This window comes from Calidris pugnax, unplaced genomic scaffold, assembly GCF_001431845.1.
Source record: "Calidris pugnax isolate Ruff unplaced genomic scaffold, ASM143184v1 scaffold244, whole genome shotgun sequence".
Lineage (NCBI taxonomy): Eukaryota > Metazoa > Chordata > Aves > Charadriiformes > Scolopacidae > Calidris > Calidris pugnax.
Window position 1 is genome coordinate 839,333 of NW_015091141.1, and position 23,789 is coordinate 863,121.

General features: G+C 52.9%; 1 protein-coding gene across 1 annotated transcript in view; it reads left to right on the forward strand.

Moving 5' to 3' along the window:
* Window positions 1-3,500: 3,500 nt before the first annotated feature.
* LOC106897888 (ankyrin repeat and fibronectin type-III domain-containing protein 1-like) overlaps window positions 3,501-23,789 on the forward strand; it is a 269,176-nt gene continuing 248,887 nt past the window's right edge. Inside the window, exon 1 of the mRNA XM_014958854.1 lies at window positions 3,501-3,627. The gene's annotated coding sequence lies outside the window, so the exon portion shown is untranslated. The remainder of the gene's footprint in view (window positions 3,628-23,789) is intronic.

Genomic DNA, 23,789 nt, shown 5'->3' on the forward strand with positions numbered 1-23,789 from the left:
ATCTGTCCCCCTGAGACTTAAGCTCTCTTCTGGCTCATTGGCTGTCCTAAGGCACTGCCCCATGCACTCCAACCATCTCCTCCTCCTCGCTGTCCCACAGAGCCCACGTCCATCCTTCGCAGCACTTGTCATCCTACTGTCCCACCATGTCCTGTGGTCCTGGTGAGGCTGTAGCCTCCACTGTGCCCTAGACCTGCTGCCAGGAGATTAGGGGAAGCCATGTCCCCCTGGTCCCTCCTGGACCGTGGGGGCTCAAGCTGGGCTCTGGGTGCACCATGGGCCTCTCCTTTAATCGGTTTTGAATTTCCCACGTTTTAATTCCATTGAATGCCCTTAATTCCCGTGTCATGGAACAAGGAGAGCTCTGTACAGAAAAGCTCTTTTAGAGATGTGGATTTTGGCAATTCTAAAAATACACCTCGCTGGCTGAGGCTTGTGCGGGGTAACCATAGCAACGTGGCTCCCAGAGCAGGGTTAAAAACAATTGCACCAATTAAGGGGAAAATAGAGCTGTTAAAACTGATAAAACCTAAAAATTATTAAAAAAAAGTGAAAAGGCTACAAATGCTGTGTGTGATACTGTGGTCTGGGGGCTGCCTTGTGCTGGGTTGATTGAAGCTGTTCCCCTTTGGCTCTTATGGAGCATCCCGGGAGCGGGGACGTCCCGTGTCCATCACCTGGCTGTTCCTGCAGAGCATCCTGTTCCGTGGGTCCCCAGGATGTGTCCACCCCACATCCCCCCACGTACGGCTCCCCACCCCCTGCAGCAGCGTGACCCTAAACACTGACCAGATGTGGCATCGCATCTTCTCGAGAGGGAAACGTGCCGGCTGAGGGAGCAGCCTGGCTGAGATTTGGGGGGGTGTTTTGAGGATAAAAGCTCTGTCTGAAGAACAGTTCTGGCCTGCAGTGTTGGCCTGCACGAGGGGGCAGATGTACGTTAAAATTCACACACTGAGCCAAAGCCCCTCGAAATCGGTGGTGATGCTTTTATTGATGGGTTAGCTCTGGGCTGGGAAAGCAGGGCCTGGTAAAAGCTACCAGATGAGCCTGAAAGCAAAGGGCTAATTTTGTTCAAAATATATTTGCTTTAATTGTCCTTGCTGGGCCCTGGCCGGGGTCAGAGGAAGCCTCAGGAACCAGCCTGCTTGCTGGAGATGGTGCTGGGGAGTGTTTCTCTGCCTAGAAACTTCTTCTGGAGCAGGTTGGGCAATCTGGTCCTTCAAAAAGCTTGAAATAAAATAATTTCAAGTATCTTTTTTCCTGTGCTTCGCAGAAAAATATAACGGAAAGATTCAGAGTATCTCTTTCCAAAATATTCCAGGGTTTTTGCAGATGTTGCAGGTGTTTTCCCTCCCTGGGTGACTGTGCTTTGCCACCCCGGTGTGCTGATGCCATCCCATGTTTGCTGAGTGCTGCGGACAAGGGGGCTTGAGTGCAAATATGCCTGGTGCTTTGGGAAATTTCTCATCCTGGAGCAGAGTGTTGATGATGCTGCTGCCCATCCCTGGGCCTGAGCCTGCCCCGGTGATGGTTCTTGCCCTGCCAGTTCTCCCCAGGGTGGCTCAGCTCCCATCTTGATCAGCCCCACCAACCCTGAAGAACCCCTGGAAGCCTCTTGCTGTGTGTGGAAGCACCAGGGAGGGGGACCCCAGGGAGAGATACCACTGGTTTTCCTTGGCCTGGAGCACTGGGGCATTGCTGTGGAACCAGTATCAGTGGAGGAGAGGTTGAGGTTAAAAGCATGCTGGGCTTGGAGCAGTGGATGCGAAGCAGAGGTCTGGGGAGAGGAAGGAAGCGGGGGCCGCGCAGCTGCGCTCGGAGGATGCTGCGCCCGCTGGAAAGCAGCAGCGGGGTCTCCCGAGACAATTTAGGTGAAGGAAGACGCGATGAAGTCACTAGTTTACTTGGCCTGGCGGTGGCAGGAGGTGGTGTTAGCCGTGCTGGTGGGGATGGGATGAGGAGTTCAGCTTAAAGGTAGTGAGAAGGCAAAATGAGTAGTGCTTCTGTCTTGGGTGTGCAGGGCATTGTCCCCAGGTTGGCACCGCATGGTGGCCAAGCTGTCCCACCCGTATTTAACACAGCTCTCACCAGGGAAGGGTCCCTGCGTTGCCAAGAGCTGGTCCTTGCTCTCGGCTGGGTGCAGGCACTGGGAGCCCAGGCTGAGCTGGGCACTGGGGCATGACCTCAGGCAGGCACAGCGGGGCTGGCGTTGGTCCCTAGGGAAGGCAGGCAGGGTGCCCTGCAGCTCCCAGTGCGGGGCTGGGGGCTCCAGGGGTGGCATTGCTCCAGGGTGGTGGAGTTCCACCCCCCCTGTGACCCTGCAGCAAAACCTTCCGCTCGCGGAGGAGCTCTGGACAAGATGGGGATTTAAGTCTTTAAACTGGTTTAGGCAAATGTAAAAAAATTTTAGGGTGGATGTCTTTAACTCACTTTGAATTATGGTTTGCATCAATTTGGGTTAATTGAGCTGGAGGCCACCCTGCAGCATGGGTTTTGGTTTTTTTTTTTTTTTTTTGGTAAAGTAAACCAAACAGCGGACTTTAACTCTGTTCCAGCCAAAACCAGTACACTGTGCTCGAGCTTCTTAGATTGGACCTCCTTTTTTTCTGCTATTTTGCTGCAAAATCATCTCTTTCTGACATTAGAGTATAGAGGGGAAATTGGACTAATATCTTTAAGTGCATTTTTGGGGTCACAAGCCGAGTACTGCTTGTTAGCCTGTGTGTCAGACTTGGTTGGGGGCTGTAGAATGGTTAGAGTTGGAAGGGACCTTAAAGATCATCAAGTTCCAATCCCCTGCCCTGGGCAGGGACACCTCCCACCAGAGCAGGTTGCTCAAAGCCCCATCCAGCCTGGGCTTGACTGTAAGGTGCATGCACACAAAAAATCCCCATAACTTCACATCGGATGCAGCCCTGCGGTGCAGGTGGCCTGGAGTGACTGAACTCCAGACATGCCTGTAGCCTTTCATCTCCTGCTTTTGTGCAGGTTTTTCCTCATCTGTGAGATGGAGAGTACAGTTTTTCCCGGGTCCCCGAGAGCGGAGCTGTAGGACCTTGTTAATTAGTGATTAGGAAATTCTGGGAGGCTTTTGCCTGCGGGGCAGAGGGAAGGGTGGGAGAAGTGTGTGTGTGTGTTTCATGGCAGCAGTATCTTGAGGTCTTTTTGTCCCTGCTGTTGCAAGCACACAGGAAAACCTTGGCCTGGCCTTGAAGTGGGAGCTGTGTTGTGGCTGTGCCATCGGTGGTGGTGCACATCCCCATGAGCAGATAACTGGGAGGTGCTGGGTGGATTAAATCAGGCTCTGGCTGCAGGTGATGCTGAGCGAGGAGTGTTTAACCCCCCCTGTGCCACAGCCTGCTTCCCAATCTGCCTGCTGGGTCCCAGCACCGCTCCCTGCTGAGCAGCAGGATCCATGTCCCAGTCTCATTCAGGGGCGGGATCTTCCCTCTGCTTCATCCTCAACACCTGACAGGCTGTGTCTTCTCCTTCCCAGGTGTGAGAAGAGACGCCCTTGCTGGGGTGGCTCATTCCCCAGCTCTGAAGCTGGTACGTGCGGAGCGAAGACGGGCCCCCCCCTCTTTGGGACTCCTCGGGGTGTCTGCACGTTACGCTGTTGTGGAGGTGAGATGACCTTGTCAAAAACGCTAATCCTGGCAAAGGGGAAAAAAACATAATCTGGGGAGGAAGTAATTAGGAAGGATCCTTGCCAGTGTGCTGGTCCCTCATGTAGGAGGGGGCTGACTTGAGGGCAGCTGTAGGCTTATTTTGTGGCTGATGCCTACCTCAAGATGGGAGGTGTGTGAGAGCTCCAGCGAGCTCCTGGTCATTTCAGCAGAATGTTTCTTGGGGTTAATAACCACGCCGTGAAACGTCACAGGATGGCAAAATCTCCAGCTGCTGTGAGGCTTTACAGTAAGTCTGGATGTCCAGAGTTGTTCTCTTCATTAAAAAGAAGAGATGAGACTTTGGTTTGTCATTAAGGAGGAGGAAACCTGCTGTGCAGGTCTGGCAGGGATCTGCCTTGGTTGGGGCGTACCTGCTTGTCCTGGTGCCTGCTTTGAAGAGGCCCAAGGCTGCTCAGTGCGCCGGCACCTTGGGCTGTTGGTTCTGGCTGGGCTGGTGGTGTTTCTCCATGCTTGGTGGTGTTTCTCCACGCTTGCTCACAGCATCGGATGCAGATTGCTTCCAGGGAACAGTGCCCTGGATGTGCGGGTGCTGGCTTGGGTTTCCTCCTATGCAAAATGGGTTTGTAGGAATGTCCTGAGCTCCTTTATGAAACAGCTTGAGATCTAATGAAAGACATCACTGTGTAAGAGAAAAATATTGTTAGTGAGCTACTCACATCGTTAACGAGGTCAGACCATTGCCTTGTAGCAAAATTAGTTTGTTTTGCTCTAATCAGTTCTAGTAGCTAGAGTGCTCAATAATTACTCATGTCCTTGTGAAAGAGATGGGACAGCATGAGTATAGCTGCTGGCAGACTTCTCCGACTCTGAAATGAATTGGGCAGGCTACTTTGGGAAGGCATCTTTCCAGCTGCACGGTGCCCCTGGAGTGATGCTGGCAGAACCCAGCCTCAGCCAGGAACCATCATGGTCCGTAGCACGGCTCCTCTGTAAAGAGCTGTCCTTAGGGGTGTTCAGAGAAGCATTAACAGCAGGAACGTCTTTGGACTCTGCTGCTGTCTTCGTTTTTATGATCCCATTTGACATGCAGCATGGTAGGTGTCTCTCTGAACTCTTCCTTTCTTCTAGTCTATGTAAATTAGCAAGACCCCAGGGGCTGTCAAATACACCTGCTCTCCAAAATGAAAATGTCCTCCTAGATATTTACACCTCTACTATCTTTTCTTAGTGGTTTTTGTGGGGGTTTTTTTGGTTTTTTTTTGTTTTTTTTCTGATGTCAGTGTTGTGTTCTCTGAAGAGGCAACTTGTGGCAGTGAGGGTGGATGAGCAGGGCTGGGTGCTGCTCCAGAGGATGGGGTGCTGAGAGCCACTGCGCACCTCGCACCGTGGTGGTGACTTGGCTCAGGAGAAACGATGGTCAGCGGGCCCTGCTTCTCCTTGAGGGTGTGATGGGGCTGGCTGTGCCGTGCAGGAGAGGGTTGTGCACGTGCCATAGCATACCCAGCTGCTGTGTGGCAAGAGAAGAGCTGTGATGACGGGCAGCAGCAGGCACCTTCTTGTGTGCCTTGCTCAGGGGAGCGTGGGGTGGGCCGCAAGAGCGTGGGACCTGCCGTGCCCTCAGTCTCTCTTGGTAGACCCATCCAACCCCTGAGTCAGGGTGTTGCTTCTGATTAAAATTCAGGCTGACCTTGACCATCCCACACGTGCTGGAGGTGAGTGATGGTTCTCCAGCTGCTTGGCAGCTCCCCTGGAGCAGGCTGGAGGGACAGCAGAGCTGCAGCACCACGGAGTCAGGGTGGGGAACTGTTCTTGCTGGCATTGTGGCCCCCATTTCGCTGTGCTCCCCCTTCTCCTTGACAGGTCCTCACTGGAGCCTGGGTCAAGCTCTTTGAGTGTATGCAGCTCAGCAGCTTGTGGTGAAGTTGTCCTTTCCTGTGAGAGTCTTTCTGCAAAAGGACGTGTTCATGCCGGAGCCCCCAGCTTTCCCTCCCCTTAATCCACTTGCTGACTTCAGCTAAAATATTGTTAATTCTTGCTATACTTTTCATTTCCTTCCTAGTATTTCCTTCTGGCTCGGTTCAGATGTATTTTTTTTCCTCTGAAATTGAGGGAACTGATGCTGGGTAGCATCTCTTCTTTGGAGAGGTGCCAGGTGTGTTGGAACTGAGGCAGTTTGCGGGTTGCCATCTCGGCATCTTCGAATTTGGTCATAAATGATGAAGTGTCATTTGTCCAGAGTACGCCAGGGTCTTCCTGGGTCTGCTGCTGTCCCACCACCACCTGTGTGGGACGTGGAAGGTGACGATCTAATGGACTGTTTGCTAAATAAGAGCAGTGTGAAGAAATACTCAAATATAAGTTTGTGTACTGATGCCGTGGCTATAAGTTGCAAATCCAGCTTTGGAGATGTGACTGCTCCATGGATCTGCTCCTCTGCTTCTGCTTGTCTGTGTTGTGAAAGACAAACAGACTGAGGCTGGCATTTCTGAGCTGCCATTGGTGGTTGCCCTCCTGCTCCTTTCCGTACCTTTGCTATGGTTCTTCTGTGGTGAATCAATTTGAGTCACTAAACAGACAAAAAGCCGCATACTGTGTTGTAAGGTGATGGTTCTGGTTGTCTAGTCCCTGGGCTCAGCAGCACTGGTGTGGGTGCAGGAAAGGAGCAGCTGAAGGACTCGGTGTTTCTCCTTGATGAACTTTGAGATTCCTGTTGGCCCATTTCTCCAGCCTGTCAAGATTCTTCTGAATGGTAGAAGAATGCTCTGGGACAGACTCAATGTCTTGATATTCCTCCTGGGTCACCTGCTCTTGCTCCCACCTTTTGTGTACTTCTTTTTAACCTCTGAGATCAGTGGAGAGCTCCTTGCTCATCTGTCCAGGCCCCCTGCCACTGCTGCTTAGTTTCCAGGAAGTGGAGATGGATCGTTGTTGAGCTTGAAGGACATGATCCATGACAATCGACCAGGTATCCTGGGCTGCTGTTCTCCCCAGGACTCTGTCCCATGGGATTCCTCCAAGCAGGTCCCTGAACAGGCCAGTGTCTGCTCTCCTGGAGCCCAAGGCTGTGGTCTGCAGGCTAGTTGTCCTGCTCACCCCTCCTGGGATCCTGAACTCCACTGTCTCATGGCCACTGCAGCCAAGGCTTCTTGTGACCTTCACACCCCTGTATAGTTCTTCCTCATTTGTAAGTACTAGGCCCAGTGGAGTGTCTCCTCACATTGGCCCCTTGCTCTCCTGGGTCAGGAAACTGTCATCAGTGCTCCCCAGAAACCACCTGGCTTGCCTGAGCCCTGCTGTGGTGTTCCTTCAGCAGGTACTGGGGTTGCTCAAGTCCCCTGTGAAGACCAGGATCTGCAAACATGAGGCTTCCTTCAGTTGTCTGAAGGTCTCATCTACTTTGTCCTGTCTGTGCTGGACATTCACCGTGATGCTGCCCATGTTGATCTGTCCCCCTGAGACTTAAGCTCTCTTCTGGCTCATTGGCTGTCCTAAGGCACTGCCCCATGCACTCCAACCATCTCCTCCTCCTCGCTGTCCCACAGAGCCCACGTCCATCCTTCGCAGCACTTGTCATCCTACTGTCCCACCATGTCCTGTGGTCCTGGTGAGGCTGTAGCCTCCACTGTGCCCTAGACCTGCTGCCAGGAGATTAGGGGAAGCCATGTCCCCCTGGTCCCTCCTGGACCGTGGGGGCTCAAGCTGGGCTCTGGCTGCACCATGGGCCTCTCCTTTAATCGGTTTTGAATTTCCCACGTTTTAATTCCATTGAATGCCCTTAATTCCCGTGTCATGGAACAAGGAGAGCTCTGTACAGAAAAGCTCTGTTAGAGATGTGGATTTTGGCAATTCTAAAAATACACCTCGCTGGCTGAGGCTTGTGCAGGGTAACCATAGCAACGTGGCTCCCAGAGCAGGGTTAAAAACAATTGCACCAATTAAGGGGAAAATAGAGCTGTTAAAGCTGATAAAACCTAAAAATTATTAAAAAAAAAGTGAAAAGGCTACAAACACTGTACATGATACTGTGGTCTGGGGGCTGCCTTGTGTTGGGTTGATTGAAGCTGTCCCCCTTTGGCTCTTCTGGAGCATCCCGGGAGCGGGGGCGTCCCGTGTCCATCACCTGGCTGTTCCTGCAGAGCATCCTGTTCCGTGGGTCCCCAGGATGTGTCCACCCCACATCCCCCCACGTACGGCTCCCCACCCCCTGCAGCAGCGTGACCCTAAACACTGACCAGATGTGGCATCGCATCTTCTCGAGAGGGAAACGTGCCGGCTGAGGGAGCAGCCTGGCTGAAATTCTGGGGGGTGTTTTGAGGATAAAAGCTCTGTCTGAAGAACAGTTCTGGCCTGCAGTGTTGGCCTGCATGAGGGGGCAGATGTATGTTAAAATTCACGCGCTGAGCCAAAGCCCCTCAAAATCGGTGGTGATGCTTTTATTGATGGGTTAGCTCTGGGCTGGGAAAGCAGGGGGAGCAGCCTGGCTGAAATTCTGGGGGGTGTTTTGAGGATAAAAGCTCTGTCTGAAGAACAGTTCTGGCCTGCAGTGTTGGCCTGCATGAGGGGGCAGATGTATGTTAAAATTCACGCGCTGAGCCAAAGCCCCTCAAAATCGGTGGTGATGCTTTTATTGATGGGTTAGCTCTGGGCTGGGAAAGCAGGGCCTGGTAAAAGCTACCAGATGAGCCTGAAAGCAAAGGGCTAATTTTGTTCAAAATATATTTGCTTTAATTGTCCTTGCTGGGCCCTGGCCGGGGTCAGAGGAAGCCTCAGGAACCAGCCTGCTTGCTGGAGATGGTGCTGGGGAGTGTTTCTCTGCCTAGAAACTTCTTCTGGAGCAGGTTGGGCAATCTGGTCCTTCAAAAAGCTTGAAATAAAATTATTTCACGTATCTTTTTCCTGTGTTTCGCAGAAAAATATAATGGAAAGATTCAGAGTATCTCTTTCCAAAATATTCCAGGGTTTTTGCAGATGTTGCAGGTGTTTTCCCTCCCTGGGTGACTGTGCTTTGCCACCCCGGTGTGCTGATGCCATCCCATGTTTGCTGAGTGCTGCGGACAAGGGGGCTTGAGTGCAAATATGCCTGGTGCTTTGGGAAATTTCTCATCCTGGAGCAGAGTGTTGATGATGCTGCTGCCCATCCCTGGGCCTGAGCCTGCCCCGGTGATGGTTCTTGCCCTGCCAGTTCTCCCCAGGGTGGCTCAGCTCCCATCTTGATCAGCCCCACCAACCCTGAAGAACCCCTGGAAGCCTCTTGCTGTGTGTGGAAGCACCAGGGAGGGGGACCCCAGGGAGAGATACCACTGGTTTTCCTTGGCCTGGAGCACTGGGGCATTGCTGTGGAACCAGTATCAGTGGAGGAGAGGTTGAGGTTAAAAGCATGCTGGGCTTGGAGCAGTGGATGTGAAGCAGAGGTCTGGGGAGAGGAAGGAAGCGGGGGCCGCGCAGCTGCGCTCGGAGGATGCTGCGCCCGCTGGAAAGCAGCAGCGGGGTCTCCCGAGACAATTTAGGTGAAGGAAGATGCGATGAAGTCACTAGTTTACTTGGCCTGGCGGTGGCAGGAGGTGGTGTTAGCCGTGCTGGTGGGGATGGGATGAGGAGTTCAGCTTAAAGGTAATGAGAAGGCAAAATGAGTAGTGCTTCTGTCTTGGGTGTGCAGGGCATTGTCCCCAGGTTGGCACCGCATGGTGGCCAAGCTGTCCCACCCGTATTTAACACAGCTCTCACCAGGGAAGGGTCCCTGCGTTGCCAAGAGCTGGTCCTTGCTCTCGGCTGGGTGCAGGCACTGGGAGCCCAGGCTGAGCTGGGCACTGGGGCATGACCTCAGGCAGGCACAGCGGGGCTGGTGTTGATCCCTAGGGAAGGCAGGCAGGGTGCCCTGCAGCTCCCAGTGCGGGGCTGGGGGCTCCAGGGGTGGCATTGCTCCAGGGTGGTGGAGTTCCACCCCCCCTGTGACCCTGCAGCAAAACCTTCCGCTCGCGGAGGAGCTCTGGACAAGATGGGGATTTAAGTCTTTAAACTGGTTTAGGCAAATGTAAAAAAATTTTAGGGTGGATGTCTTTAACTCACTTTGAATTATGGTTTGCATCAATTTGGGTTAATTGAGCTGGAGGCCACCCTGCAGCATGGGTTTTGGTTTTTTTTTTTTTTTTTTTTGCATAAGTTAAACCAAAGCGTGCACGAAGCTGTTTTGGAAGCTGGGCCAGGCTGGGGAAGAGGCAGAGCTGACGGCAGGACGCCGGGGAGGCCTCGAGAACGCCTGGTGGCAAAGCCCATGGCACCCAAAGGTGCCGGGGGCCTTCCCAGGCTCCGACGCGGTCCTTGGCTCCCAGCCTGGGCCGGTTTGGTGGGTGAGGACCAGGCAGGGATTTAACAGGGGCCGGGCAGCCCTCTGCTCTGCTGTCACCGAGCTGCTGGAAGGGTGAACGGCGGGTCTGGAAGGACGTGTGTGTAAATAGCCCAGGAGTCGTGCTGTGACCGGACCCGGCCACCCTCAGAGCCGCGGGAGCTCCGGCGGATGCAGGTTTGGCTCGAAGCCTCACTGGGTGGGAGGGGAGAGGGCAGCAAGGCTTCACCCCACTCCTGCTCGGGAAGGCCAGTCCTTCCCACTTCACCTCCTCTCTCTGTTACATCTTGCACGTGTGGCACAGCTCCAGCGCGCTCCGGCACTGGTTTTCCTGCATTGCTTTGCAGGCAAACGGGGGTGCAACGTCCGTCTGGTCCATCAGCTCTCTGTGACCCTTTCTCCGACAGCTCTGGTGTGCGTTTGGTGTCCGTCTGTCTGTCCTTCCCCTCAGCAGGAACGCTGTGGAAGTGAAGTCATCTGCTTTCTTCTCTCTGTTGCCACCACTTCCTCGGCGGCCGCGGTCCCCTGTGAAACGCCTCTGCTCTTCCAGCTGGGGCTGCGAGAGGGGCAGGAGGGAGATGATGTGTGGAGGGAGAGGCAGCATAAAAGCTACTGTTCCCTCCCTTTGGGGTGTAACGTCAGGGGGATTTCTTATAAAGTGTGCTTGCCCCGTTCCAGAAAAATTAAAATTAGTTCTAATTAAGTGGAGGTTAACCTCCACTGTGCATGCTGCAAATTAATGGAATGTGTGATTAACTTATCTTGCAGCAGTAGAGGTTCTTGAAAATTACTTGGAAAGAAGTGTAGCCCTGTATGTGGTTTGAATTTTTAATTTATGTTAATAGCTCAGGTTTGAAATAATTAATTTGAAATGACGGACCTTTGATCTTTTCTTTTCTTAACCACTCCTGCTTCTGCAGCTTAAGTATATCTTTCTAGCTCTTCTCCCTTTGTAGTGAAATGAATTGGACAAAATTACATAAAATGATAAAAAAGTCTGCTACGTACACCCTGAAGCACAGCCGTGTAAAGCTCGTTGTCTCTCGGTGGTGTGGGTATGCGCTGTGGGGCTGCTGCTGGTGCCCCCTCCAAGGGGAGGGCTGCAGCAGAACCCAGAGGTTTAGGGGGAGACAGTACGTTATGTCATCCTGGTGTGATTTTGGGGGTGTTTTGAGTTCTTTCGGAAGTGGTAATTTGGGTTTGCAGTTGTGTGTTTTGAACATAGCTTCATCTTTTCCGGACGGTCATCTCCTGCTGTGTGACTCTCCCTGTTGCCAGACCCAGGTGAGCACGAGCAGGTCATGCTCCTCTTTACCATGCTGGTTTACCCAGCCAGAGAGGACTGAAACCCCTTGGGGAACGTCGAGCGTGACCTTTGCACAAAAACTGGCATTTCCACCGGCAGCAAGGTCCCGGGCTGCTGTGCCAAGGTCTGGGGAGCGAGGGTCTGGTTTAGGACTGATTTGGGGTGCAGCAGGCTAACTCCCTCTTCTGCTGGGCACGCTGGTGCACTAGCCATTCGAGCCCTTCCAGCAATGTTTTAAAATTAAAATAGCAGACGTCATCTCAGAAGTTTCCCAGCCCCTGCCAGAGTGTTGACCTTGCGAGGCTGGCTTCAGCCGAAGCCAAATCTTCTGAGATTGGCTGTTTTCTCCCCCCCAGCTTCCTTTTCCTCATGCTCACAAGCCGTGGGGACCCCCGGGTGACTCCGGACCCGGATCCAAGGCTGCCCTCCTGGGTTTGTGTCGCTGGCCCGGCTCCCGGCAGCCCCCTGCTCTGCTGCTGAGGGGAAGCTTTGGACGTGCTGTTCCCAGCTCCTTATCTCCCAGTGCAGGGACTGGCTGGGGCTTCACCGTGGTCACCGTGCAGCAGACCGGCATTTCTGGAGGAGCAGGAGTTGAGGTCTGACTCTTCTGCTCCCTTCTTGAGCCCTTCTTCTTCCTCTTTGAGACCTTTTGTGGGCCTGGTCTAGTTTGCAGCTCCTCTTTGAATGCTGGCTGTGGCATCTCCAGCTCGGGGAGGAAATTGCTTGTCCCGAAACTCAGTGTGTCAGAATCCCTGTGCTTAAACTTTTGACCTGGAAGATAAATCCCATGCTATTTTCCTTACTGCTGCTGTTTGCCTTGGCTTGAGGTTCCTCTGTGTTCTGGCAGTTGGGTTGCCCAGGGTGGTGGGTTTCTCTCTGGGAAGAACAAGTTTACTGGGGGGGAAGAGCACGTTTTAAGGATGAACTTGTTATTTTCTTAAACCAAGTGAGTGGGATTTGGAGGAGGAAGAAGGAAAAGGGCGGGCCACGGTTCCTAGCAGTGTGGTCAGTTAATGTCTCTGAATTGGCAGTCATGGCTGCTGCCTGTGTGGCAGGGGACATCTTGCAGGAGGAGGGAAGAGATTCTGAACAGGGCTACCATGGCAGTGTCTGCAGAGTGCCATAGGTGGGCTGGGCATGTTATCCCATCCTGGTGGTGGTACGCTGCTGTTTTGGGTGCCCCAGGGTGTCCAGGAGAACAGAGAGGCAGTTTGAAACTCTAATGGTGATGCTTTGGAGTGACGGCCATCTCCCAGTGTGGGCTATGCCATAGGGTACTGGCATAAGGCTCTTGGCCACGGCTCAGCTGATGCCTGCCTGTTGTGGGGCTGAGGAGGGTGGCTGCAGGAGGGGGATGTGGCTGGGCTGAGCCCTCTTCAGCAAACCAGAGTGGCTTTCCTTCAGCCTTGTGGAGTGGGGGAAGCTACCTGACCTTTCGTGCAGATTTGTTTCTGCATTACTTGCCCTTTTAACACATGATTGAAAACAGGCTGTAGGGGAGAGGGAGCCTGAGCTCTGCAACTGAGCTACTGGGATCAGTCAGGGGCATTTCTTGGAGAAAAAGAGCGTGTAGAGGGAGTAGATTTTGTTGGTGGTGATGGATTGCCTTCCTGGGTGGAGAGCTGGCTCGAGGTGCTGCAGTACACACTTAACATGAGGGTCACAACCTGTTGTTCAGTGCAAAGAGCTTGGGAACACCCTGAGGTCTGGCATTTGGGGCAGCTTTGGAGGAGGCTCTGGAGGTACTTGCTGCAAACTTTGCCTCCTGAAAGCACTAGTACTGGCCTCCGGCAATTGCCTCGCCTGGGCTGGCTCAGCCATCTAAGGTGACTTCCTCTGGGCTGTGGGGACAATGGTCATTGACATGGACAAACTGGTGCATGTGATCTGAACATCCATCCCTGGGGCTGGCAAGGACCAATGGGCATGGGATCCTGCCGTGGGGCTGCCTGGGACCCCGTGTGCTGGCTAGTGCTGTGTTGTGTAGTGTGGCAACCAGTGCCTCGCTGGGGCTTTGGCTGAGGCCTTATGAAATCTTTATATCTTAAGTGTACATGACCTATTCATCTACCTTTAGGCATTGAGCAAACAAGGAGGCATATTGGATAAACCAGCACAAATATTTGTAGTTCCCTGAGAAAAGAGCTCTTTGAAACTTAAGGTTTTGTGTTACACGTGGTCCTTTCTTGCTCTGCTGTTTGGGTTCAGATCTTGGAAGTGCTTGGCAGAGAGACAAGGCTGGCCTTTCACAACCAGGGGATTGAAGGGCTTTGTCACCGCTGCCCATCCTGTGCCCCTCACTTGTGACCGTCCTGCAGGCTGCATGATGGACACAGACCTGTTGGAGTGGGGCCAGAGGAAGCCACAGAGATGCTGGGAGGGCTGGAGCCCCTCTGCTGGGAGGGGGGGCTGAGAGAGTTGGGGGGGTTCAGCCTGGAGAAGACAAGGCTCCGGGGAGACCTCAGAGCCCCTTCCAGGCCCTCAAGGGGCTCCAGGAAAGCTGGGGAGGGACTCTGGATGAGGGAGGGGAGCCCTAGGAGGAGGGGGAAGGGTTGGACCCTGCAAGAGGGGAGATGGAGCTGAGCTGTGGGGAAGAACTTGTTTGGTGTGAGGGTGGTGAGAGCCTGGCCCAGGTTGGGCAGAGAAGCTGTGGCTGCCCCATCCCTGGAGGGGTTGAAGGGCAGGTTGGAGGGGGCTTGGAGCAACGTGGTGTGGTGGGAGGTGTCCCTGCCCAGGGCAGGGGGTGGCACTGGGTGGGCTTTGAGGTCCCTTCCAACCCAAACCATTCTGATTCTGTGTGCCCACTTTCCCTTCCCTTCTCCTGTTTGAGCTGCATGTTCGACCTCTCAGCTGAGTCCTGAGTTGTCCCTTGTTCCCAGTTCACCTAAAGTGATGTGAGATGGATTTGCTGTAACCTCTGAGTCAGAGCCCAAGTGTAACAAGTTTTTCCAGCAAAGCTCTGCGTACAGAAATGTTCCCAAGAAATGTTTTCTGAGAGGATTTGGGAATTCAGTTGTAAACAGAGATATCAGAAATATGTAATTATATTATTCCTCTATTTCCCTTGAGACAAGGCAACATTTCCAAGTAACTAAGCACTGAGGTCCTCCGAAGCTGGGGATTGGGTGTGATCTCTGCAGAGTGGCTCTGGTGGCCACTTTTAGAGTGGTGGCTGTGGCCCTGCCACATGAGGCTTTGCTGAGGTTATGGGTCTGGCACCATCTGGGGGTGCCTTGGGCAGGGTCATGTCAGCATCTGCCAGTGGATTTGGGAAGAAAACAGATTCTTTGTGTGCATCTCCAAGGATTCTGTTCATCCTCTGGTTAGAGCCATCCTTACCCATTGGGCTCATGCAGCTCCTCTGTGCTGCTTCCGCGGCCTTTGGGGCCGTGCGAGGAATGTGTGATTTCACCTCCGATGAGGAAGATTTCAGATGTCACCATTCAGGTCAGCATTTATGAACTTTCCTAAAATAAGGTTCAGGTAGAAGTTTATACTTGTGCTTTCTTAGTCTGTTTTCAGACATGTCTCTCAGCAGACGTGTTAAGCCAGTACCTTTGGCCCTTATAGCAAATATCTACGCTGTATTTCTATCCTCACCCTCACACACTTCTCCTTCCCCTCTGGCGGGTCCTGATCATCGCACCAAAATCCATAAAAGGCTGCTATTTTGGCAGTTGCTTTTGTCTGTAGTTAAAAAGCTGTATCTGCTTTGAGTGGGACCTTTGTGAAACTGAAGGGTCTCACCTAGCTCTTGCCAATCACTTTGAAAAAAGCCTTTTTTTTTAATTCTTTTTTTTTTTTTTTTCCTTTTTGCTTTGGATTTCTTCCAAGCCGAGTGCATTGGGGTTTTGCAAATGTCAAGAAGCAAAGCCGTAGCTTACACTGGGATCAGAGAGCGTTTAAGCAAAGCCTCCCGGTGAAGCCGCTGCCACAGTGCTGCTCCAGCCCAGTCTGGGGCAGGAGCACTTGCTGCACTGGTCTCATGCTGGGATGGGTGATGGCTCTTTGCCCAAGCTGCCTGTGTTCCGTCAGTCACAGCAGCAGCGTTGCCTGGGGGCTTTGCACCGAAGGACATGGTGGTCTTTGTACAGAAGAACTGAAAGTCTCCGAGCCTGATCTGGATCAGGTGGGGGTTCACACGTGGGCATTCCTCCCTCAAGCTCCACCAGCCAGCTCTCCCATGGAGTCTGGTGTGTGCTGATGGGTCTGGGTGAGGGCTGGGTGGTGGGATGCACCTGGAGAGATGCACACACCTACTGGCGGTGCCAGACTCTTGGGAGAGCAGCACCCTTGTTGCCTCAGTTGGGTTCGAATCATAGAATGGTTAGAGTTGGAAGGAACCTTAAAGATCATTGAGTTTCAACCCCCCTGCCCTGGGCAGGGACACCTCCCACCACACCACGTTGCTCCAAGCCCCCTCCAACCTGCCCTTGAACCCCTCCAGGGATGGGGCAGCCACAGCTTCTCGGGGCAACCTGGGCCAGACTCTCACCACCCTCACACCAAACAAGTTCTTTCTAGTATCTCATCTAAATCTCCACTCGTCCTATTTAAAACCATTATCCCATGTCCTATTGCTACACTCCCTGATAATGACTCCCTCCCCATGTCTCTTCTAGGCTCCCTTCAGGTACTGGAATCTACTATTTCTTACTAATGGTGCTCAGGTGCTGGAAGAAGGGTCTTTTAGGTATTGGAAAGGGCATTGTGTGATGGAAGGCAAAGGGTAGGCTGCATGGTCACCTTTGCACTGTTAAGGATGAAGAAGTCAGTGGTGGGGCCACCTACGGACTGGTTTGGGGGTTCCATCAGCAATCTGAAAATGAAAATGAGCAGTGAGCTCATCTAGGCTTACAAAATCATGAAGGTGGTGGGTCAGATGAAGGTGCAGCTGTTGCTCGCCACATCTCTCCATGCTAAACTTAGAAGATGGCAGTGAACCTAGTGAGTTGTAAACTGAAAGAAGGTGGAAGAAGGCGCCGCTTCACCGAGCAGGTAGAGAATGCCTGGAGCGTGGTGACGTGGTAGGTTGTGGAGGCAGATGGCTTGTCTGAAAGGCACTGGGCAGATTCTTGGCCAGCAAGTCTACACATGGATCCAGAAGTGACTTGTGTGGGATATACCCACTGACATACCTCATCCCGTAGCTGTGGATGCTGGGAGAGCCCAAGGGAATGGACCATAGGGTGTCCAGAGTCCTGTGCTCTCCCTAGTCTCTGTGGAGAAGGTTGGGGCAGAGCAGCAGAAGAGCCATGTGTGCTCTGGGTGGGGTGCTGAGGTCTGCTGGTCAGGGCAGATGCCCAGAGCAGGAATGCTTATGGTCTTCCTTGAGCTCTGCCCCACCGTAAGATGTATCTGGGCACTACTGGGCTAAACTCCTCTGCTCAGACTAGTTTTACCTCGTGTCAGGACTTTGGGTTGCAGGGCTGAAGGTTGGATGTCTCAGCTTATTAAGTGAATGTACTGTGCTGCAGCAGGTTCACTCAAGGTCTGCAAAAGGTGCTTTGAGAGCCCACACCCTGCAGAGAGTGTGATTTCTCTTCCCAAAACCAAGAGAGCCTGTGCAGGGGGCCGCTGGTGGTCCCCACCATGGAGATCTCTACCCTGTGCCAGGACCAGGGTTGGCGGACCATCAAAGTGCATCAGAGGGAGGAGGTCAGGGGAACAGGAGGAGATTTTCTGGCTTGGGAGGAACGATGCTGTTTACACTGGTTTTGTTGCAAACCAATGATTCGTTGCCAGCTTTAATGGTAGAGTAGAGCATATTTACTCAGCTTGTTTGGACGGAAAACAACTGCTGGATAAGAAACTGTCAGACGGGAATCAATTAGAGGCTTCAGCTCTTGAGTGAAAGATCGTATTTGACATCTGATGCCCTGTGAAATGGAGTTAGGACAATGCTGCTATTTATGTGGTTCTCCTCTGGGTCCCTCCCTTCTTCCTCGTCATCGTCTTTGCTCTAATATTAGAGCTTTGACCCTCTGCGTGTGCTCCCAAAGCAAGCGCTGACACCAGCCCCTTCACGTGGTTCCTGTGAAGAGATCTTTGTGTTTGCAAAGGGGGTGTGTGGAGGTGGGACAGCCGTGCTGGGGGAGCTTACATCCCTCTGCTCTCCCTGGGGACAAGCAGCGATTGCAGAGGGATGACTTTCTGCTGGGGAGAGCCCAGTGCAGATACTGGTACGTGCCCTACAAGTGGCTGTAGACAGAGTTTGTGTGGCAGCTGGAGCTGGGGCCACTGCACAGCAGGGTCAGAGGGGCAGTGCCTGGGGGCTGGCTGCTGTTTGGGCTCTGGGTTCACTCATCCCCGCTTGATTCTTTGGTATGTTGAATGGTGACACGACTTCATCTGCTTCTGCTGGGGGCCGTCTTGCCACAAGGAGCAGATGAAGTCCCTCCCACCCCCCAGCAGCATACAGGTAGCATGAGGAGGTGGGAGAGGGTGCAGAAGAGCAGATGGGTGATGGCTGTCACAAACAAAAAGCCTTTGCTGCCCTGGAGATCCTGCAGGACTCCTGTGTTAGGGGAGAGTCACTGTGAGTGTGTGTCACCATGACATCTCCTTGCCTACCACTGGGCCAGTGCTGCCCACGTTGCCAGTGCCTGAGTCAGCGGCAGTGACTCAGTGGGGTCACCGGACCCAATTTACCCTCCAGGCAGAGACATTCCTGCCTGCATTCATGATAAAACTTACTTCAAAGCCTCTTCACTAGACGGTGATGGTGACACTTACACCCTTGCCTGAGGCCTCTGGGCTGCTGCCACCAAGGAGCCAGTGTTCAGTGGTGCCCCTGGGACTGCAGCTCTTGGGAAGAGAAGCACGTGAGAACCCACTGTCTGTCCTGGGCATCCGCACAGAAACATGTCGCTGTGGAGGAAAGGTTTGCATGAGCTTGCCCCTTCTCTTTCCCTTCTCTTTCCCTTCTCTTTCCCTTCTCTTTCCCTTCTCTTTCCCTTCTCTTTCCCTTCTCTTTCCCTTCTCTTTCCCTTCTCTTTCCCTTCTCTTTCCCTTCTCTTTCCCTTCTCTTTCCCTTCTCTTTCCCTTCTCTTTCCCTTCTCTTTCCCTTCTCTTTCCCTTCTCTTTCCCTTCTCTTTCCCTTCTCTTTCCCTTCTCTTTCCCTTCTCTTTCCCTTCTCTTTCCCTTCTCTTTCCCTTCTCTTTCCCTTCTCTTTCCCTTCTCTTTCCCTTCTCTTTCCCTTCTCTTTCCCTTCTCTTTCCCTTCTCTTTCCCTTCTCTTTCCCTTCTCTTTCCCTTCTCTTTCCCTTCTCTTTCCCTTCTCTTTCCCTTCTCTTTCCCTTCTCTTTCCCTTCTCTTTCCCTTCTCTTTCCCTTCTCTTTCCCTTCTCTTTCCCTTCTCTTTCCCTTCTCTTTCCCTTCTCTTTCCCTTCTCTTTCCCCTCTCTTTCCCTTCTCTTTCCCCTCTCTTTCCCTTCTCTTTCCCCTCTCTTTCCCTTCTCTTTCCCTTCTCTTTCCCCTCTCTTTCCCTTCTCTTTCCCCTCTCTTTCCCTTCTCTTTCCCCTCTCTTTCCCTTCTCTTTCCCTTCTCTTTCCCCTCTCTTTCCCTTCTCTTTCCCCTCTCTTTCCCTTCTCTTTCCCCTCTCTTTCCCTTCTCTTTCCCTTCTCTTTCCCCTCTCTTTCCCTTCTCTTTCCCCTCTCTTTCCCTTCTCTTTCCCCTCTCTTTCCCTTCTCTTTCCCTTCTCTTTCCCCTCTCTTTCCCTTCTCTTTCCCCTCTCTTTCCCTTCTCTTTCCCCTCTCTTTCCCTTCTCTTTCCCTTCTCTTTCCCCCCCCATGGAACCACACTCACTGCATTAAAGAGCATTTCCCTTGAATGATCCCAATCCTGAACATGAATGCTCTTGTTGTGAGTGAAGGAAGAGCTTTTCAGAGAGGTAAAATGATTAATTTGTTCTTCTTACCTTGGGACTTAATTTTGAGGCTGGCTTGAGGCTCATAGAACACGCACTTGATCTTATCTTGGCTTCTTTATCTCCTTTCCCTCCCTTTAATGATGCAAAAAAGATTTTCAAATTCTTTAGACTGCTGGCTCTCTAGGTCTGCTTCAGTGGAGCTGTGAAATCCCGTTCTTTCCCCTCTCTTTCCCCTCTCTTTCCCCTCTCTTTCCCCTCTCTTTCCCCTCTCTTTCCCCTCTCTTTCCCCTCTCTTTCCCCTCTCTTTCCCCTCTCTTTCCCCTCTCTTTCCCCTCTCTTTCCCCTCTCTTTCCCCTCTCTTTCCCCTCTCTTTCCCCTCTCTTTCCCCTCTCTTTCCCCTCTCTTTCCCCTCTCTTTCCCCTCTCTTTCCCCTCTCTTTCCCCTCTCTTTCCCCTCTCTTTCCCCTCTCTTTCCCCTCTCTTTCCCCTCTCTTTCCCCTCTCTTTCCCCTCTCTTTCCCCTCTCTTTCCCCTCTCTTTCCCCTCTCTTTCCCCTCTCTTTCCCCTCTCTTTCCCCTCTCTTTCCCCTCTCTTTCCCCTCTCTTTCCCCTCTCTTTCCCCTCTCTTTCCCCTCTCTTTCCCCTCTCTTTCCCCTCTCTTTCCCCTCTCTTTCCCCTCTCTTTCCCCTCTCTTTCCCCTCTCTTTCCCCTCTCTTTCCCCTCTCTTTCCCCTCTCTTTCCCCTCTCTTTCCCCTCTCTTTCCCCTCTCTTTCCCCTCTCTTTCCCCTCTCTTTCCCCTCTCTTTCCCCTCTCTTTCCCCTCTCTTTCCCCTCTCTTTCCCCTCTCTTTCCCCTCTCTTTCCCCTCTCTTTCCCCTCTCTTTCCCCTCTCTTTCCCCTCTCTTTCCCCTCTCTTTCCCCTCTCTTTCCCCTCTCTTTCCCCTCTCTTTCCCCTCTCTTTCCCCTCTCTTTCCCCTCTCTTTCCCCTCTCTTTCCCCTCTCTTTCCCCTCTCTTTCCCCTCTCTTTCCCCTCTCTTTCCCCTCTCTTTCCCCTCTCTTTCCCCTCTCTTTCCCCTCTCTTTCCCCTCTCTTTCCCCTCTCTTTCCCCTCTCTTTCCCCTCTCTTTCCCCTCTCTTTCCCCTCTCTTTCCCCTCTCTTTCCCCTCTCTTTCCCCTCTCTTTCCCCTCTCTTTCCCCTCTCTTTCCCCTCTCTTTCCCCTCTCTTTCCCCTCTCTTTCCCCCCCCATGGAACCACACTCACTGCATTAAAGAGCATTTCCCTTGAATGATCCCAATCCTGAACATGAATGCTCTTGTTGTGAGTGAAGGAAGAGCTTTTCAGAGAGGTAAAATGATTAATTTGTTCTTCTTACCTTGGGACTTAATTTTGAGGCTGGCTTGAGGCTCATAGAACACGCACTTGATCTTATCTTGGCTTCTTTATCCCATGGTACCACACTCACTGCATTAAAGAGCATTTCCCTTGAATGATCCCAATCCTGAACATGAATGCTCTTGTTGTGAGTGAAGGAAGAGCTTTTCAGAGAGGTAAAATGATTAATTTGTTCTTCTTACCTTGGGACTTAATTTTGAGGCTGGCTTGAGGCTCATAGAACACGCACTTGATCTTATCTTGGCTTCTTTATCTCCTTTCCCTCCCTTTAATGATGCAAAAAAGATTTTCAAATTCTTTAGACTGCTGGCTCTCTAGGTCTGCTTCAGTGGAGCTGTGAAATCCAGTAGGAACTTCTTAGATAAGTGGGTTGTTCTGTAATGTGTATGGAGCTGTGGTGTTGTGCCTTGTACATCCCTAAGACAGAGCTTTTAGATTTGAAGGGTCACAGAATCACATGGGGTTGGAAGGGACCTCTGGTCCAACACCCCTGCTAAAGCGTCCACCCAGAGCGGGTCACACAGGAACTTGTCCAGGCGGGTTTTCAATGTCTCCAGAGACAGAAACTCCACCACCTCTCTGGGCAGCCTGTTCCAGGGCTCTGCCACCCTCACAGGGAAGAAGCTCCACCTCATGTATAGGTGGAACTTCTTATATTCAAGTTTGTGCCCATTTCCTCTTTGGTCTGCAAGCTGAAGCTTTCTCACAGAGGCGTGCTGTTAGGTTTGGCAGAACTGGGAAGGTCCAAGCCAGCCCTGCCCGCTCCATGCCTGCCTTGCTGGGCTCTTTCTCCAACACCTTGAGAGGTCTCTGCTCCTGGGGCTGCCTGCCCCACTGCTGGCATGTCATCACGTCCTCCCTGCTGAGCTGGGTATCAGCCTCGGTGCCCAGCACCAGTGCTTGTGCAGCTCGGCTCTGCAATGCATTGATGTGGACTTGAAAGAGCAGAGGAGCAGGTGAGTGAGCTTCAGAAGAGGTACTGTGCTGGTAGAAATGAGCTCTTGGTGGCAGACAAAGAATGGCTGGAAGGACTAGGGCTCAAAACCAGCAAAGCTGTCCTGCTGTTCACTGGTACAGTCCTTCCACAGTATGGCTGGAGCTGGGGAGCCTTAATGGGTAGGGCTCATGGAAGAGGGACCATGACCCTGCTTGGCTGGGCAGATCATGTCACCCTTCTGTGCCCTGCATCCCCCTGGGATGGGAGACCTGCCCTGTCCTGTGTGTGTGGAGAGGGGCCGGGGATGCTTGGGGGTCAGTGGGTATGAAAGTGCTTGTACCACTTTTGCCTTCTTCCCTGAGTTTGAAGCAGAAATGTAGATAGCTGGCCAGGTAATAATTAACTGGGACAGGTACCCAAGTAATTACCCCTCCTGGGTGCTATTATGCCGCCTGCCCAGAACCTAATGTGTGGGGCAGGAGGGGTGAGGGCTGGGTTTTGTCCCCCTCTGTGTTTTCCAGGGACCAATGAGTGTGTCCTGGCAGTGAAGGGGTGTGTGCAGTGCCTTTGGGTATGGGGCTTGTGAGGCAGCCCCTCTGCCCTCCTTCCTTGGAGGGGACATCTGCTGTGGGGTGATGGATGTCCCACGGGAGTGCTGGGGCTTCTCGCTCTCGGCTCGCCCTGGGGAGCTGGGTGAGGAGCAGAGGGAGGAGAGGGCAGCTAAAGGGGGGGCACGGCCCTGTGTGTCCCACTCCAGCCCTGTGCCTGCACCCCGAAGCGGAGCAGCCTGTGCCTGGGATGGGGTTGGAGGCTGGCCCTTTCCAGGGAGAAGGCGGCTGTGGGAGAACGTGGGGCTGGTGGCACTGCCAGCTCCTGGCCCTGTCTGGGAGCCCTCCCCCTGCCTGGCCACGGCTTCTACTGGGAGCTTTGGCAAGTGTACACTGTTGATTTTGCCTCTCGTGCCAACATCGGGAAGCACGCTGAAATAAATTAAGACGATGACTGGAGGAAAGCCAAAGCCTTTCCATGGCTCCCACCGCAGTGCTTGAGGTGTGAAGTGTCCCTCTGTGCCTCCGTGGGCTCCGGGCTGCCAGCCGGGCAGAGGCGGGCATCCTCTGGCTTCCCAGGGGATATGCCTCGAGTAAATCAATCCATGCGCATGTAAAACTGTAATTGCCCAACTTAACAATGTGTGCAGCTTATCCCGATACAACTGCGAGATAAGAGCGTTGTAAAAGTTTATAGCCACAATAAACGGGTCCTCCTGTAAGGACAGTGTTGTTCTTTCACACCACTGCCAGTCGGTTTTTAACTGGGATGTTAAAAATTTTCTTTAGCAACAGTTACAGTCTGCTGTAAAGCCCCTGGTTAACAACATCTCTGCTCCCGCCGGCTCTCAGCCTGGCCCTGGCTGCCCGCTGTCCCCTCCGGGCTGGCAGTGCTCCCAGCACCACGGGCACAGCAGGTCACGTCCCTGTGCCGGTCCCCTTGGCCACTGTTTGGTGTAGCCCCAGCCCTACGTCCGGCAGCGCTTCCCAGGATCCAGGATTTCTGTGCTGGGACCCACGGAGGAGCAGGGGTGAAAGCTGGCTGTCAGGCTGCCCAGGTCTCACCCTGTGCCCAGCCCTGGCAGGTCCCGGAGCTCTCGCTGCCGCAGGGGAGGATGCTGGATGCTCATTACTCCGACAGTCCCCTGCCTCTCTTGACCACAATTTTTTTTGGTATGGCTTAGCTTTTTGGCTCGTACATAGGCGAGCTAATGAGCGGCAAAGCTATTTTCTCTTTTTGGTATGCGCAGAGTTGCATCACGGATGCGATTGTGGGTTTTTTATGCAGTGTGAAATGATGACAGGTCACCACAGAATCACATGGGGTTGGAAGGGACCTCTGGAGATCATCTAGTCCCAACCCTTTCCAGAGCAGATCCCACAGGAACGTGTCCAGGTGGGGTTTGAATGTCTCCAGAGAAGGAGACTCCACCACCTCTCTGGGCAGCCTCTTCCAGGGCTCTGCCACCCTCACAGGAAAGAAGTTCCTCCTCATGTTTAGGTGGAACTTCTTATATTCAAGTTTGTGCCCGTTTCCTCTTGTTCTGTCCCTGGTCACCACTAGAAAAAGACTGGCCCCATCCTCCTGACACCCACCCTTTAAGTATTTATAAGCATTGATCAGATCCCCCCTCAGTCCTCTCTTCTCCAGACTAAAAAGACCCAAGTCCCTCAGCCTCTCCTCGTAAGGGAGATGCTCCAGGCCCCTCATCATCTTTGTAGCCTCTGCTGTCCCCTCTCCAGCAGTTCCCTGTCCTTCTGGAACTGGG